The sequence below is a fragment of the Martes martes genome (assembly GCF_963455335.1).
Source record: "Martes martes genome assembly, chromosome: 14".
NCBI classification, from domain to species: Eukaryota; Metazoa; Chordata; class Mammalia; order Carnivora; family Mustelidae; genus Martes; species Martes martes.
In genome coordinates, this window is record NC_137902.1 from 50,018,672 (window position 1) to 50,032,317 (window position 13,646).

The following is a 13,646-nucleotide window of genomic DNA, read 5'->3' on the forward strand; positions in this document are numbered from 1 at the left end:
AGGGGTTGACATATTCTGGAAGGTGGTTAGAACTTGGCTGAAGGATTGCATCCAAAGTGTATTAATCAATACTAGTTTTAACCTGCATTAATACATCCATTTCAACTGAATATTCAGAGTAACTATGAACCAGCAGAGGTCAGTCATAGTGCAATAAAAGCTTATATTATGTAGTGCTAACACCCTGATGGACCAAGGTCATATTCAGGGTTAATTAAAACTGTCCTGCAACAGAAAAATCAGTAATCCTTCCTGTCTCACAATGTTTTAAAAACTCATGAGATTTGATATTTTAATGATGATTTTTTTTTTTTTGTCTGAGTTACCTGAAATCAACAGCTTTTCGGTCAAAACATATGGCTTCACTGAGTAATCTAAACAGAGTGCAGTTTCTTAATTTGATCTTAAACATCGGTGTCAAATCTATTTTAGCCAATGATTGTTAACCTCAACAACAAGCTCAAAGAACTTCAGTAATTGAAGGAAGTAGATGAGGTGGAGCTAATTATGAAACAATTAGTCAAATCTATGAAAATAAGAAATATATGAATATTGCATTGTTATATGACATTAAAAGAGTCATTCACCCGGCATATATCATCATGTTCATATCACTCTACCATCTAGATTATGCTATGAAATCAAGGAGATAAGCAATAAACCATCATAAACAGTCATAAACAATAAAATTATGGATGTCAATTAATTTGTATTTCCACCTAATGTGAACCTCATAATGTTTGTGGCAAAAAAATAGAAAACAGAATATCACCTTATGCCTTAAAATATATATATATATATATATATATATATATATGCCTTAAAATTTGTGGGAAAATATCTATTAATCCCATGAAGAGGTGACCTTTGAATTGATTCCTGTATTATTAGTCCAAATCAGCCAGCCATGTAGGGATGAGAACAGAAAGTTCTAGGCAGAGGGAGGGAATGGAAAAGTCCTACCATGGGAACAGGCATGGTATATTCTAGGAACCAAAGAAGATTTTCAGTTGTGTTTTCATTATCATTTGTTTCCAGGAATTTAAAAAACTCTTCTTTAATTTCCTGGTTGACCCATTCATTCTTTAGTAGGATGCTCTTTAGTCTCCATGTATTTGGGTTCTTTCCAACTTTCCTCTTTTTTTTTTTTTTTTAAGATTTTATTTATTTATTTATTTGACAGATCACAAGTAGGCGGAGAGGCAGGCAGAGAGAGAGAGAGAGAGGGAAGCAGGCTCCCTGCTAAGCAGAGAGCCCGATGTGGGGCTCGATCCCAGGACCCTGAGATCATGACCTGAGCCGAAGGCAGCAGCTTAACCCACTGAGCCACCCGGGTGCCCCTCCAACTTTCCTCTTGTGATTGAGTTCTAGCTTCAGAGCACTGTGGTCTGAAAATATACAGGGAATGATCCCAATCTTTTGGTACCAGTTGAGACCTAATTTGTGACCTCTTCTGGATCTCTTCTGGAGATCCAGATCTTTTCTGGATGTGATCTCTTCTGGAGAATGTTCCATGTGCACTAGAGAAGAATGTGTATTCTGTTGCTTTGGGATGGAATTTTCTGAATAGATCTGTGATGTCCATCTGGTCCAGTGTGTCACTTAAGGCCTTTATTTCCTTGTTGATCATTTGTTTAGATGATCTGTCCATTTCAGTGAGGGGGGTGTTAAAGTCCCCTACTATTATTGTATTATCGTTGATGTGTTTCTTTGATTTTGTTATAATTGGTTTATATAGTTGGCTACTCCCATGTTAGGGGCATAGATATTTAAAATTGCTAGATCTTCTTGTTGTACAGACCCTTTGGGTATGACATAGTGTCCTTCCTTATCTCTTATTATAGTCTTTGGCTTAAAATCTAATTTATCTGATATAAGGATCGCCACCCCAGCTTTCTTTTGATGTTAGCATGGTAAATTGTTTTCTATCCCCTCACTTTAAATTTGGAGGTGTCTTTGAGTCTAAAATGAATTTCTTGTAGAAAGCATATTGATGGGCTTTTTAAAAAAAAAAAATCCATTCTGATACCCTGTGTCTTTTGATTGGGGCATTTAACCCATTTGCATTCAGGGTAACTATTGAAAGATATGAGTTTAGTGCCATTGTATTGCCTGTAAGGTGACTGTTACTGTGTATTGTCTCTGTTCCTTTCTGGTCCACCACTTTTAGGCTGTCTTTGCTTAGAGGACCCCTTTCAATATTTCCTTTAGGGCTCGTTTGGTGTTTACAAATTCTTCTGGTTTTTGTTTGTTCTGGAAGCTTTTTATCTTTCCTTCTATTTTCAGTGATAGCCTAGCTGGATATAGTATTCTTGGCTGCATATTTTTCTCATTTAGTGCTCTGAATATATCATGCTAGTTCTTTCTGGCCTGCCAGGTCTCTGTGGATAAGTCTACTGACAATCTAATATTTTTATCGTTGTATGTTACAGACTTCTTGTCCCGGGCTGCTTTCAGGATTTTCTCTTTGTCACTAAGACTTGTAAGTTTCACTATTAGATGATGGGGTGTGGACCTATTTTTATTGATTTTGAATGGGATGCTTTGTGCCTCCTGGATTTTGATGCTTGTTCCCTTTGCCATATTAGGGAAATTCTCTACAATAATTCACTCCAATATACCTTCTGCCCCTCTCTCTCTCTCTTCTTCTTCAGGAATCCCAATTATTCTAATATTGTTTCATCTCATGGTATCACTTAACTCTCGAATTCTCCCCTAGTGGTCCAGTAGTTGTTTGTCTCTCTTTTGCTCAGCTTCTTTATTCTCCATCATTTGATCTTCTATATCACTAATTCTCTCTTCTGCCTCATTTATCCTAGCAGTAAGAGTCTCCATTTTTTTATTGCACCTCATTAATAGCTTTTTTTATTTCCGCTTGGTTAGATTTTAGTTCTTTTATTTCTCCAGAAAGGGCTTTTATTTCTCCAGACAGCATTTCTCTAATATCTTCAATACCTTTTTCGAGCTCAGCTAGCACCTTGAGAATTGTCATTCTGAACTCTAGATCTGACATATTACCAATGTCTGTATTGATTATGTCCCTAGCCTTTGGTACCGTCTCTTGTTCTTTTTTCTGTGGTTTTTCCACCTTGTCATTTTATCCAGATAAGAATATATGAAGGAGAGAATAAAATACTAAAAGGGTGGCAAAGACCCTAGAAAAATGTACGCTAACCAAATCAGAAAAGACCCCAAATCAGGGGGAGAAAAAAGGGGGTAAAAAGAAGTTTTTAAAAATTAAAAAATATATTAAACACACACACACACACACACACACACACACACACACACACACACACATATAAATTTTAGACTGGTGAATAGAACAGAGCCACCCACTTGATTTTGGGTGTATTTTGGTGTCTTAGAAGAAACTACCTCCCAAAATTTTTTAAAGAAAGAAAAACATATATATACAAAAATAAGGGTAAACACAATGAAGGGATGGAATATTATTGTGAGGATGAAAATTTAAAAAAAATTCTAAATAAAGAAATTGATAAGATAAGTTGGTTGGAAAAAGAAAAGAAAAGAAAGTGGAGAGAATTTGCTCAAGCTGGAGACTAGAACGAAGCCCTGTGGCAGATTTAGGGTATATTTTGATCTATTAAAAGAAATTGTATCCCAAAAATTTTTTAGAAGAAAAAACCCTATATGTATACAAAAAATAAAGTTAGATACAATGAAGGATAAAATATGACTTTAATAATGAAGGTTTAAAAATACTTTTTTAGAAAGGTATTGTTAAGATAAACTAGTTAAAAAACATTAAAAGAAGAAAGAGGAAAAATTTTAAAAATTAGAATAGGAAAAAAATAAAATTTCAAAAATTAAAAAAAATTTAATTAACTTTGCAAGACTAAAGAATCACGGAGGGGCACCTGGGTGGCTCAGTGGGTTGAGCCTCTGCCTTTGGCTCGGGTCATGATCTCAGGGTCCTGGGATTGAGCCCCACATCAGGCTCTCTGCTCAGCGGGGAGCCTGCTTCCCCTTCTCTCTCTGCCTGCTGCTCTGCCTACTTCTGATCTCTCTCTGTCAAATAAATAAGATCTTAAAAAAAAAAAAAAAAGAGAATCATGGAGAGAAAGCCTTGAATTCCATGCTTTGCTTTCCCCTCCCCTCTGCTGTTCTCCTTGATCAATGAGCTTGATCTTGGCTGGATGTTCTTGCTGATCTCCTTTGGGAGATCAAAGACATTGATTCTCAAATGTCTTTGCCCTACGCAGAATTGCGTTGCCCTTGCCAGGGGCAGGGCTAAGTAATCTGCTCAGGTTTGCAGGTTTGCTCTCAGGGACTTTTGCTCCCTGAACATTTTCCATAGAGTTCTGGAGGATGGGAATGAAAATGGCTGCCTCCCAGTCTCCGGCCCAGAGGAGTTGAGGAGCTGAGAGCTCAGGGCCCCACTCCTCAGTGTGCCCTCAGGGAAAAGTGCTCAATCACTCCCGTCTCCCTGGTCTCTGTCAGCGCTCTGCGCTCACCTGGCCTGTGAGCATTTCTATCTCTGGCACACAGTACGGCTTGGAGTCTCCAAACCCAGCAGATTCCTGCCTCAAGAAAAGGAAGGTGAGTCTCCCCGGATGTGCCACTTGTGGGGTCCCTGCTCAAAGAGCAGTGGTCTGACTGTCCTGCAGATCACAATTTAAGGTAACCCTGAGCTGAGAGCTCACTCCTCAGCTCTGTCTCTACAGCCAGCTTCCTGGCTCCAATACCTGTGAGATCTGCTACACTCAGACACCCCTGATCCTTCTGTGACCCTGCGGGACCTGAAACCACACTGTCCTGCGAGGGCTCTATCCCTGCTTAGCCTCTGGAGCTATGTCCCTCAGTGGAGCAGACTTTTAAAAATTCAAATTTTGTGCTCTGTTGCTCCACCACTTGCTGGGAGCCAGCCCCTCCCCCCACAGATTATCTTCCCGTGGGTTCGGATTCACTTCTCCGCAGGGCCTACCTTTCAGAAAGTGGTCGATTTTCTGTTTCTAGAATTGCTGTTCTTCTTCTCTTTGATCTCCTATTGGGTTTGTAGGTGTTTGCAATGGTTTGATAACTATAGCTGAACTCCTGTGACCTGATGTCCTCTCAGTCTGCTACTCCTCCACCATCTTGACTCCTCCCACCAAAGAAGCTTTTCATAGCTGGAGTGGGTGAAGTAGGTTAGAGTTAATCTGGTCAGGGTTGAGAGGTAAGCAAGGACCAGTTAACATAGTGACTAGTAGTCCAAGGACAGGAATTTGAATTTCAGTCTAAGCAAAAAGGGAAGTGATTGGATGGATTTAGGGAAAGAAAGAGTTTTACCTGATCTGTTTTTAAAAGGGTCCCTCTTGGCTGTTGAGGAGATTATGGAGTGCAGATGATTAAGAACAAAAGGAGGGAGACTCATTAGAAAACTATTGCATCCATCTAGACAAAAATGATGTTGGCTTGCACTAGGGAAGAAGCTGAAAAAATGAAGAGAAGTAGAGCCATTCAGGATATATTTTGAAGGCAGAGCTAGGAGGATTTGAAAATATGGATGAGTTAGAGTGTGAAGGAAAAGAGTGAATCAAGAATGGCTCCTAATTTGGGGGTTTGAGTGAATTTAGTGGTCGGCTGTGCTGTTAAATATGGACTAAAAATATGTACTAAGCATCTACTATGTAGAGAACACTTTTTTTGACAAGATATATTCTTCTAACTTCTAAAATACTTTTATTGCTAACAGACTGTGAGTGCAAATCACATAAACATTTAATTGTCATCAATATTTCTATTTTATTTCAAGCAAATATTCTAAGTAAGCATTTTTTTCCTGACTCTCTCATTACCTTTGTTGTTAAAACATAGATCAGGGGTCGGTAAACATTCTTCTGAAAAGAGCCAGATAGTAAATATTTTAAGCTTTTCAGTCTATATGAACTCTGTTGCAACTATCAACCCAGATGTTGTAATGTGAAAAGAACTATAGACAACATGTTAAGGAATGATGGGCATTGTGGGAATGATGTGGCTATATTTCAATAAAACTTTGTTTACAAAACAGGCAGTAGGCCATATTGGTTGGGGGGGGGGATTGTAGTTTGTTGATCCCTGGCACAAATTATAGGTCCCAGAACAAGAAAATCTAGAGGGGAAAAAGAAAATCAGTTCATGAAAAAAGAAGTCAAATACTTATTTGTTGATTGACAACAATGCATTATGGAAGTTTTAGTATTTATTTATTTTCAATTTTTTTCACTCATATTATGTCCAATGTCATTCTTCTGATTTCCTCAGGATCCCTCACTCCATATAATCCTGATAAGACTATAAATCATGGTACTTTGCTCTCCACCACAACAATGGGTCCTTACCCAAGTTCACCAAACAGAGTAGTTTTTCCACATAGCCACAGAGATTGGGATAGAGGTGGGTGCACTATTCAAGGAAGGTCAATTGGAATATTACTCAGCCATCAGAAAAGACAAATACCCAACTTTTGCATCAACATGGATGGGACTGGAGATTATGCTGAGTGAAATAAGTCAAGCAGAGAGAGTAAATTATTGTATGGTTTCACTTACTTGTGGAACATAAGGAATAACATGGAGGACATCAGGAGAAGGAAAGGAGAAGTTAGCTGGGAGAAATCAGAGGTGAGATGAAACATGAGAGACTGTGGACTTTGAGAAAAAGAGGGCTTTAGAGAGGAGATGGGTCAGGGGAAGGGTGAGCTTGGTGGTGGGTATTAAAGAGGGCATGTATTGCATGGAGCATTGGATATGGTACATAAACAATGAATCTTGGCACACTGAAAAAAAAAAAAAAAGAAACTTCCCTGTGCTTGATGTATAGATAGGAGAAGACAGTTTTCTTGACTGAGGGTCTGCTGAGAGGGGGCTAAAGTTGCATAAATTACACAGATTATTTTGCCAGGCATTTGGTCAGTTCAGAACAAATGCAAGCAGAGATAAACTGAATCGAGAGCCATGACAACATTGTTTGGAAAGCTTAATCCAGCTATGTCTAAAGCCAGAGAGACATGCCAGAACTTCCTAGTTCTGTAAATTAGTAAATTCCCTTTTTGTTTCAGCTAGTTTGAGTTGAGTTTTGATCAGTTGCAGACAAAAGTTTTTAGACAAAAGTACTGCTTCATTGAATTTGGAAGGGGAAGACAATTACGGTTTGAATTCCTTGAATGTGCTGAGCATAATACATGTTAAACTTAGTTAAACTTGAAAGGTGGGACTGAGACAGGGACTCAGAGGTAAGCGATTTGCCTGAAGTTGTGGAAGTTTTTGGTTGAGTTATGATCTGACTGTTGATGTTTCTGACTCCCAGCACCATGCTATTTATGATACCGTGTAGTAAGGAAGCATAAAAATTAAAGGAAAAAAATAATATAATTTTTGGATTCCTCTCTCTATTTCTTTTAAAGTAGTTTTATCTAGGGCTCCAGAACTGCATGAAAATAAAGGTGATTCTGGAAGCAGCAGAAAGACAGCTGAATCTCTAAGAAGTTTCTTTAGTAGATGTTGTATATGAGCTGTTAAGCAATCAATCATGGGCCAACTTTCAAAGCTGCTTTGAATCTTAAAATGGAATGTTTCTAGCTTAATTGTCCATAGGCTAAAGCTGGAAAATGTTAGCTTTCTTTTTTCCTGCATAGAGAGACCAGATTTCATATGTATGCAGGAAATGCGGAGCCAGGCTAACCATTCATTTCCATATCTCTAAGTAGGCTGTGTGAATTTGATGAGGAAGGGCAAGTAAGGGATATAAAATCAGCATCAAAGATTCATGCTGAGGAAACTCTTCTTGAGAGCTATATGGAGACAGGAGTACAAGAGGGGTTTCTTCCTAGGTGGAAAGAGGTGATAATTAAACATAATTTGTAGAAGAAAATTAATAGTGATGGACTTGAATCCTTTATAGCAAATGTAAATTTCAAAGCAATTTTGTGTGGAGAAGTAAAAGGCTATAATATATGGCTGAGTGGTATATTCTGACAGTAATGGTCCTCTTGTGCAGTGAGTTATTAAAGACTTTCATCTCACAGTTTTCAACAATGAAAAGGAAAGCAGTTTGGGGGCATTTTCTGAGATATGTCCCTTGTGTTGATTTAGCTTGTATGATCAGTAGGTTATCTCAACAGCTGTATAGAAAAGGTTAAATTTGCTAAGAAGGTGAAAGACTAAAATGTGAGAAGGGTGCTATTTCAGAAAAATGTATTGTTTCCTCTCTGGGACTAAGAAACCATGACCTTGGACAAGTCATTTAATCTCTCTGGGACGTGGTCTCCACATCTTGTCCAAGGATGTTGTCCACAGCTTTTTCCAACTCCAAAAATCTAGAATTCCCCTCTTATGATAAGAATAGCCTCTTGGGAATGAGTTTTCCTCTCCCTCTAGGGAGTTCGCCCTGAAGAAACCTCAGGGATGTTTCACTTGGAGTCATTTTTGGTCTTTTCTCCCATATTTTTGAAATAGATTCTAGAATCAGCTTCAGAACTGCATCCCTTCAGGGAGCATAAGACAGAGATAGGGAAAGACTGGAGCCATTTCACAAAGCTTGTCACTCAAGCTTTCATAAAGGTCTACAGAAGGAAAACTTGTCTGGGAACCAACAGCTCAGCCCAACCGGATCACAACAAAACAAATGACTATGGGTTTGGGTTGTTCTTTAACAGTCTTGGCTTGTGAGAATTGGACCCCACAGTTCTTGGATTTTCTGGTGAACTTTTTTTTACTGTTTGTGTTTCACTTGAGAAGTTTCTATTAACCTATCTTTAAGTTCACTGGTTCTTTCTATGGCTCTGTTGAGTCCAGTTGGGGAGCTGTCAAAGACATATCTTTATTTCTGTGTTTTTGATTTCTAACATTTTCTTTTGATTTTTTAAAGTAGTTTTCCCCACTCTGCTAATAATACCCATTTGATCTTGCATGTTGTCTCTCTTCTTTTTTTCATTAGAACCCTTAACAGATTAACCATTGTTACTTAAAATTCCTTTTCTGTTCATTTAAATTCCTTATCCGTTAATGCGTCTATCTGAAATATGGTTATGATGATTGCTTTTTTTACTCAAACTGTTTTTTCCTTGCCTTTTGATAGGCTTTTTGGTTTTTTGCTGAAAATTGACATGCATGAATAATAACTCCTGAGGTAAATAGACATTTCAGGTGGAGGGTTTATATTTGTCTGGCTATGAATTGGGCTGTACCTATAGGGAGTAGAGACTCCATAACCCTCTAGCATCCTTGTTTTTGTTTCCTCCCTTGGCCTTAAGCCTTCTCTTTGGATTACTTCTCAGAGGCAGTCTCCGTCCTACAGCTTTCTCAGCTGTAATTTTGTTATACCAAAGGTTTGCTGGTATGGTGGTTGGGTGTGGGGGAGGGAAGACGTCTCAGTCAGTTAGTGGACTTCTGTCTCATAGTGTGGCCTTCACAAGTGTTTCTGTCCCTCCTCAAGATATACAAGAAGTACAACTTCCCCCCGCTTTCCCTGTGTCAAGTTTCCAAGACATTTCCTTGAAGCTCTGTCCCAGTTAATTTTTCCTCTCCTCCCTTGGTGAAATACAAGTGCTAGAAGAGAGTAAGGTGGAAAGGACATCTCTTTCCCCAGGTTAGATAAATTTTCCATATTGCTGTATGATGAAATATTTCATCTCTGAGATTAAATAAGCCTTTATTATGGAAAAGGAAAGGAGAGGATTGTGTTTGCTGCTTTTCCCCTCCCTTTGTCAGCACCATAGAAGATTTTTCTTGGATCCTTACGCGAGAATCTGTGGGTTTCCTGGAAGGAAAACCCAAGAAAGTGTGTGGGCTCTCTGATTGCAGCACCCAGGAATTTGTCATGATCAAGCTAGTTAGCACTCAGACTACAGCAATCAGAATCACTAGTAAAGGAAGTAGTTTCACAATTTATGGCTTCTAGTGGCTTTAGCTCCAGGTAAGTATGTCTCTAGTGCTGTATCTCTCTGGATGCACCTGTCTCTAGATTTTGGAGTGGCCGTATGCTCTGATACCTCAGTTCTCTGATAGCTTTAAGAACAATTGTTGATTTTTACTTCGTGCAGCTTTTTCTTATAATGGTGAAAATGATGACTTGTAGCTCTTTAAGTGTCAGCTGAAAGAGGTAGACTCATATCTACCAATTTTACTGAAAAAAAAAAATAGATGTGCTCCATTTCAACCCTGAAACCCACACAATTTGCACAAACCGAGAGATGTATAAATTGAACAAGTCAAACAACTTTATATAAGGTAGAAGCAATCATTAAAACCAATAAGATATATAACATAATACAGGTTTGTTGTGCTGACTGTAAGATGAAAAGAAAATTCCAGAATGGGTGCTAGATGGTGGAGGAGAGGTGCAAGGGTTCACTTTCTGGAAGGTGCCCTCATCATTCTGTACCTCTTTCTTGGTTAACATTTTAGAGTTCATGTTTTATCTTGCAAGCTCTTAGAAATAAAATCAAAGGACAGAAAAACATCTGTCTAAGAAAATGAAGGCTAAATCCAAAAGCACATCGAAACATACGGATAATGCACACATATTCAACAGACTGAAGAGATGAAGAGGAAGCTGTTCTTTATCCTTCTTACTTGGCATATATTCCCAAATAAAAATGTTTTGGTTCATTGAACCATGACCCACAGTTTAAATTCGTTCCATATGATATTCTCTGACTAGAAAGTGTGTCTAATAAATTGCTTAATGTGTCTTTGCTTAAAACTATAACATTGAAATACCACATCTTAAAGTATATTTACTTAGTGCATTTCAGGTGAAAAAAGTCATTACTACTGCCCCCCCCCCCAATGTCATATCCAAAATATGGTAAATTTCGTCAAGAGCTATTATGGCAAAACAACATTCACTGAGCACTCCCTATGTGAAACAATTCTGTAATTAGTTGTAGCTTTTAATCCTTTTAAAGTCTTGATTCAGTTAATCAGTAACTATCTTTCCTCTAGAGCAATGTAAAAACCATAGAACACTTTCATTTTCCTCACTTTTACCCCTAGCTTCTACCAATGCCCATGTGGTAGCTGCCTGGAATTTTAGCTCATATTACTGTTAAAATTCTTTTTTTTTTCCATAATAAATACATACTTAGACCTGACAACCAGTGGTTCTTCCTTCTCAGTTGACTGTATCTTCCCACATACTCCTGCTTATGTCTGGATTCGTTTTCTTTCCTGATGTAGTTCATCCTCTGAGAAGCAGTTATTTTCAGAAATAATCTAAATTTATAGAGCTTTGATGTCCAGACTCACTCTGAAATCACAATGTGTGTAGGTGTAGATTTCTAGAATTAAAGTATTTTCTTGAGCAGTTATAAGTGCTCCATTGTCTTCTTGTGGCCAATATTGTTGATGACAAATGTACTGTTAACTGAATTCTTAAAGTCAGTTCTGAAGCAAAGATGTAAGGATAAGTAGATTTTCTCTTGCTAATGCCCTGTGGTAGATCTCTAATATGTCAGCATAGCATTGGTGTTGGTGGGGTTTGTATTTTAGTTTGGCTCTGTCATCCCTCTTAATTTAAATGCATGCCTTTCTTACATTTTTAGAAATTATCAGTGGTCTTTTGGAATATTATTTTCCCTTTATTCTCTCCCTTCCTTCCTCTACAACATCTGTTACATGTTGGGACTTCTATTCTATCCCTTAATGGTCTGTGGATATTTAGAATTGGATTATTTGTTTTCTATAATGAGATAATTGGTGTTCTTTATATATTCTGGATACAAGTCCTGTAATTTAGATATGTTTAGGTGTGCGATTTGCAAATATGTTCTCCCAATCTGTGTCTTGTCTCTTCATTCTCTTAATATATCATTCAAAGGGCAGAAGTCTTTAATTTGGATATAGTCTAATTTATCATTTTTAAATGGCTTCTCCTTTTAGTAATTTTTAAAAGATATTTATTTATTTATTTATTTGACAGAGAGAGAGACAGAGGGAGAGGGAACACAAGCAGGGGCAGTGGGAGAGAGAGAGAAGCAGGCTTCCCACTGAACAGGGAGCCCCAAGTGGAGTTTTATCCCAGCACCTTGGGACCATGACCCAAGCCGAAGGCAGACACTTAATGACTGAGCCACCCAGGTGCCCCTCCTTTTAGTATAATATCTAAGGAAGACTTTCTTCTACATTTTCTTCCAGAACTGTTAGTTTCAGGTGTTATATTTAGGTCCGCAATACACTGTGATTTAATTTCTGTAAATATTGGAAGATATGAATTAAAGTTTTGTTTTTGTTTTGTTCTGCATATTGATGTCGCTTTTCCCAGCATCATTTGTTAAAATGGCACTTTACTCTCCACCAAGTAACTTTTCCCTCTTTTTTGAAAGAGAGAAACTAACCATATCTATGGGGGGGGGGGTCTACTTCTAGTTTCTCTATTCTGCTCCATTGTTCATCTATCTTGACTTTAATATCACACTTCTTTGATTACTACAACTTTATAATAATTTTTCTTTAATAATAAATCTTGAAATCAGATAGTATGGTTCCTCCAAATTTTCAAATAAACTTTTCTAAGTTGTTTGAGCATTTCTAGATCCTTTACATTTCTATGAAAATGTTACAAACAGCTTTTCAATTTCCACTGGAAAACATTTTGAAAATTTGGTTGGAATTGCATTGAATCTTTGGCTCAATTTTGGAATAACTGATACCTAAATGATATTGATAAGTGATATTCAGCCTCTCCATTAACTTATGATTTAAAATTTCTCACAGCTGTAGAAAGGAAAGTTCCTCAACTTGATGAAAAACCTGCAGCTGTGTCATTCATAAGACCAAAAGTTTCATGCCTATGATAGGAAATAAACAAGGATATCTGTTGTCACCATCTCTGTTTAATGTTGTGCCCGAGATCTTAACCAGTGCAATATGGCAAGAAAAAGAAGTAAAAGTAAACAGATTTAAAAGGAATGAGGAAGACTATACTTATTTGCAGATGATAGGATCATTCATGTAGAAAATCCAAGAAATCTACAAGAAGCTAGGCAAACTAATGAGTGATTTAACTAAGATGGCAGAATATAATGTCAATATATAAAACTGATTGAATTTTTATATAGTAGCAATCAACTATCGGGAGTTGTAATTAAAAATAATACCATTTGTAATATTGTAAGCATTAAATAGAGATAAATATAAAACAATCTGTGTGTTTTAGCTACCAACTATAACTGGGAGAATTGTACAATATTCATACATCTGGTGACCGAATAATGTTATAATGTCAAATTTTACAAAATTAATCTTGAGATTCAATGAAATAATAGTCTCAATCAAAATCTCAATGTTTAAAGAAATTGATGATTTGATTCAAAATTTTATGAAAATGCAAAGGCCAGAATAGTCAAGATTATTTTGAAAGTGAGGATCACTGGAGTATGTAACTTATTGGCAAGACTTACTATTAAGCTACAGTAATTAAGACAGTGTGATAGACATATAGTTTAATGGAATAGAATAGACAGTCTAGAAATAGACTCACACCTATATGGTTAATTGATTTGTAAGAAACCTGCCAGGTAATTCAATGGGAAAAAGAAAATTATTTTTATCAAGTGGTGCTGAAACAATTGGACCTCATATCAAAAAAATTAACCTCCCCTGTTATCTCACACCATATAGAATAAATAAGTCATCATGGATCACAGGACTAAAGAGCGA